Source organism: Triturus cristatus, chromosome 12 (genome assembly GCF_964204655.1).
Source record: "Triturus cristatus chromosome 12, aTriCri1.1, whole genome shotgun sequence".
NCBI classification, from domain to species: Eukaryota; Metazoa; Chordata; class Amphibia; order Caudata; family Salamandridae; genus Triturus; species Triturus cristatus.
The window spans coordinates 722,987,058-722,991,895 of NC_140595.1; the positions used below are offsets into that span (position 1 = coordinate 722,987,058).

Below are 4,838 nucleotides of genomic sequence, written 5' to 3' on the forward strand. Positions count from 1 at the left end.
GTATTTAACTTTTCTCCTTCATTTTATGGGTATATATAAATCACATCTTGCTGAGTTAAGAAGAGGAGACCAGGACTTCCCGGCCGACACACTGACTCGAGACGCTGAGGTTCCTGCATGCAGACACTCCAGCTCGCAGTGGTCTAACATCCCTCGCGGGTTGTCCAACCCGAGACCAAGATGGTGTCCCACAGTCTCTCACTTCCGGTAATGGGGTTGACTTCATCCTAGAGGGATTCTTGGCTTAACACCTATACACATGCTAGGTACAGTTAGGTACATCTAGTTAGGGAGGCATCTTTTTTGTGTCATGTATTTTATATACTGCCTTGTATTCATGATTATTGCAAAATGGTAGAGCTCTATCATCCTTTTACTTTCATAGTGCTCCTAATCATTTGTATCTGTTACTGTCTGACGGTTGTTGCAACTTATCTATTTTACACCAGAGTAACCACTGTTCAACAAATGCTGATTGAAAACACCCAGACTGTTTATTCTGTGTATCTCTCGGAGACAGACTAAGTAAGCACGAGTGACTGAGTGAAAGGTAGTATATTATTTCCACGGTCCTGAGGGATCAGGGTTGTCATGTTCGATGGTTGCCAAGAACTATTATCTCCTTGGTAAGAGGAGAGTCTAGTGGCACTGTGAACTATCCGATACAGAAGGCCAACATACCCGGTGGGTGTGTTTAGAATAAGTCTGACACCAATCCTACAGTGTATGCTGTCCGAAAACGCAGATTCTGTATAGGCTTTATAGGAACTACACGACACTACCAAGACAGAGCTTGTTCTAAGATACTCTCTCTCTGAAGGCAAGGAAGAAGTGGGCACTTTCCCTACTCCCAACAACACATTGTCTGTGGATCACATTCCCAGAATTCAGTGCGAGTTGTGCCATCTACACTGGGTACGATCCTGAAGGTGGTTTTCCACGGGATAACGGTGTTCTTTTCCTTGATACATATTGTCCTTGGTCCCCAAGGCCTTCTCCTGTGTGAAGCACAACGACTTTCCTTGACCAGCTCAAGCAACACAATTGTAACTTCTTCTCTCCTTTGCTGACTAGTAAAACAAAGATATTATTCTTAACTAACGAGAGCACTTTTGTCAACTGCAACACAAAACGTGAGAAAGAACATATTCCACAGCGTGTATGAAATTAAAACTGATAATTCTAAAGCAGGAGTTTTCCAGGGACCTGCATCGGCGCCTAAGAGGTTCAGCTAATATAAGAAAGCATCATATGAGCTTTACGAACTGGCATGGAAATAAGGAACTTTCAATTAATGCATTTACCTACAGATAAAGCGTCACAATTGATGAGCGTATTTAGTACATGAATAATTGTCAGATGCACAATGCGAGTTGTTCACGTTAATGTTTTGCGCTAGTTACAGCCACTTTCTACTTGACTCGCCATGGAACTTTTCAATGGCCTGAACACGTCACATTTTCATGTTAGTACATTTCACAATTCTAACACTTTACATTATTACAACAAAGGATTATATGTGGGTGTGGTCTACATGTGATTATAATGCACCCCTACAAATAAAATGCGATTTCCACTCTATCAGTACATTATGGCTCCCCCAAGGAAATGATTGCGAGTACCCACGCGTCAGGATTTCCCCACAAAATTAAAATTAATTACCCGTTGAAGAGTAATTGCATAATTATTAGGGATGGGCGGAATTTGCGTAGTTGCGCTACGCAAAGGTCCGCGAAATGGTAAAAAATTCCCGCGAGCACGCAGAATTTCCGCAATGCTTTTTTCCTGTTCGCGAACGCTGTTTGTGTGCTCGGGGGGAAATATCTCGAGAACACGCATTTTGAGAACGCTAACAAGCAAACAAATCCGCCAAGCCCTGGAATACAGAATTTTGGGCAATTCCGCGTTCTCCGTGGAACACAAAATTACCCAAATTCCGCGAGCGGAACGGAATTAACTGCCCAGGCCTAATAATTATCAGTAACTTCTCAAGAAAGGGTAACACGGAATTATCGAAATTACTCCGTGGTAACTGAAATTCCTCCCAGCCCAGAGTTAATAGATAAGAAGAAGCAGTTTGAAGGCTGGACTGCGACTGGTGATAGTTCCTGTTAATATTATAAGCGCCTACAAATATATATATATATATATATATTTTTGCAGAAACGTACATAAACAATACAAATTATGCGTGACTTCCAGGTGCCTTAGCAATTTGAGGAGCGGGTTGGTTCCACTTCAATCCATATGAACTTGGTCTACATTCATGTATTCATAAAGAAGGTATTTGTTAAATATTTTTCCTACTTTTATTTAGAACATTATCTGAGAAAATCATGTTACATTCCATGACAAGTTTAAAATACAAGGCCACGTTGTGATCCCGACGTGATTTGAACACGCGGCCTTCTGATCTGGAGTCAGACGCGGTACCATTGCGCCACGAGATCAGCTGTACCTAGCAATGAAGAATGACGGACAAGTGAGACGTCAGTGATGGCCTGTCACTGGGATATTCATTTGTGCTTTTCCGATATGCTTGAGGAAATAAGGGGTTGAGATGAATGACGTTATTCTGTTAGCGGACCCTCAGTCAAGTGTTTTTACCGTAGAAATGTACAAATCAGTGAATAAATCCGGCAGCCCAGGACGACTCATTCCGGCTAGAAGGCTAATTCAAGCTCCTGCGTTGTATGCACTCCAACATTTCCTGTCACCCCTAAACTTACAGGCGCTGCTGCGTTATGGTCCGGTCAAGTGTGACACAGACTGTGAAAAATAAACATTTCTTCCATCTTCACAAGCGCAAGATCAAACAGCGTCACGCAGATCAGCCGAGATTGCATGAGCTCAGCGGGTGGACCTTTCAGCTCCTCCTCTCGGACCATCATTGGGAGGAGCTGTGTTTTGGGGATCACCCCTTTTCCCATCATTAGTTGGAGGGTCACGCGTGAGTCCAAGCGGCGAGATGGTTCTGGAGTGAACTGTGTCAGTGGACATCACTCAGTTGGGCCAATTTCAACTTGAAGAGTCAAGGTCTGGGTGGACACCCCAGGGGGCCATGGGGGGGATGGAGTGGGATCTCTCTTCCCTCTTCCCACCTGGGCTTGTCATACATACTCTGTGAGTGAGCCTGGAGTCGGCCATGTTCTATGTGCAGAGTAGGGTCACCAGCCCTGGTGATGTCTACAGAGTCCTCCTGGTGGTCTCAAGCTCCACGGCAGTGCTTGTTTCTGTTCACCAGTCTTCAGACACATGTCCACTGGGTTCTGCACCTCCAGAAAGTGGTCAAGGGGCGCCAAGTCACCTGCGGCACAGATACTCAGTTCTAGTTTTTATCCAGCAGCACTTTGAACGTTAAAACTTCTTGGCTCATGGTTTTAATGGGAACAATGAAAGTAGAAGGCCCAGAATGAAACCCAAGGTACTTTAAAAACCCTGAAGGGGTTAAAGGTGCGGCAGAAGGAGAGGCCTTTGTGTCACTCAAATGCAAAATTTTGACCATCTGTAGCAGAGATTCCATATGCATTCTCCTCACATTTTTCATATTTCCTGTTACCATCCTCACATTCTAGGCTTCTTTGCTGTATGCAGTATGTCTATATGTGCTGAAAATCATGAAGTATAGCTTGGCGCTTGTAAAACACGGATGGTCCAGTGTGTTTCCAAGCTAACAACCCTCCCTAGACCAGTGCTTTGGACTTTGCTGGAATTCTGGTGGTTCGAGCCCACCCAGGGACGGTCGCCTTTTTTTCAAATTTAGTATTCCCTGCACGTGGTTCACTTCACCTCTCTTACACGCCCAGTCTCTGCACCCGCTGTCCCTCACCTCAGCTCTCAGATGCCAAAAGTAAACACATCCACTCTTCAAGCCGGGTCTAGTCGCTCAGTGGACTAATGCATCCCCTTAGGGGCCTGTGCTTGACCTCCTCGTCACAGGTTCAAATACCTGCGGGTTCACTCACAGTATCATCCATCTGAGGTCGATAACGTGACTACCATTTAGTTGGACAATAATAAACATCTGTTGTTCAGCGCCAAAACTTGTGCTTTACAAATACACGTCATGTTATCTAGTGCGGGCCGAGTCTGACCGCAAGAAAGAACGTTTAAAAGAGTAACAAACAAAAGTCTTAAGAGTGTTTATTTAATGAGGCATCTGGGGCACTTTCACACCGGACTGTCTCTTGCCCTATTTTACAATAGGCTTTATCTGCAATACAGTGTAGGACATGACATCATTGGAATGAGGTTCCATTTAATTGCTCTGTGGGAGTTTAGGGGTGACTATATTTTCATAATAAATGCAACGCATTTTGTAGGCTTGGCACCAAAGAAGGGGAACTGGTCATTTGTATTTTTGGGTGAGTCTTTGGGGCACTATTAAACAAGATTGTGGCTGCAGAGAGTAATTTTGGGAAAAGGGGCACACTCCTGACAGACTGGATAAAGTTACAAGGAAACTGTGAGAATGCACAGATTCTGTGTAGGACCATTATATTTCTGTGAGAAGTCATGACTGGCCTTCGTGCTGAATGTGCGGTGGATTTAAGTCTAACCTGTGAAAGCTACATTCACCTCTCGTGCATTTAGTCACCTCGTTTTATTTGTTTGTGATTTTTCTGATTCTAATGGTTTTGCTCAACTTCTTAAAGTACACTTACATTCAAATTAATCTAAAAAACAACTGGCCTCGGCTACTGATAGTCCTGCATGAGGGCTTGCAGTCAGGGGAACACACCCCACAAAGACTAAACGTCTACCCCTGCCTCCCAGCCTGATCCACGGCGCACTGCGGTACTGCGATGGCTCTGAGCATCTCCGCGTCTCCCCTGGAA

The 4,838-nt window shown here is 44.4% G+C and overlaps 1 non-coding gene across 1 annotated transcript; it reads right to left on the reverse strand.

Annotated features, from left to right (window-relative positions):
- Positions 1-2,378: 2,378 nt before the first annotated feature.
- TRNAW-CCA (transfer RNA tryptophan (anticodon CCA)) lies at positions 2,379-2,450 on the reverse strand. Its single transcript has one exon. It is a non-coding gene; the product is annotated as a tRNA-Trp (tRNA).
- Positions 2,451-4,838: the final 2,388 nt, after the last annotated feature.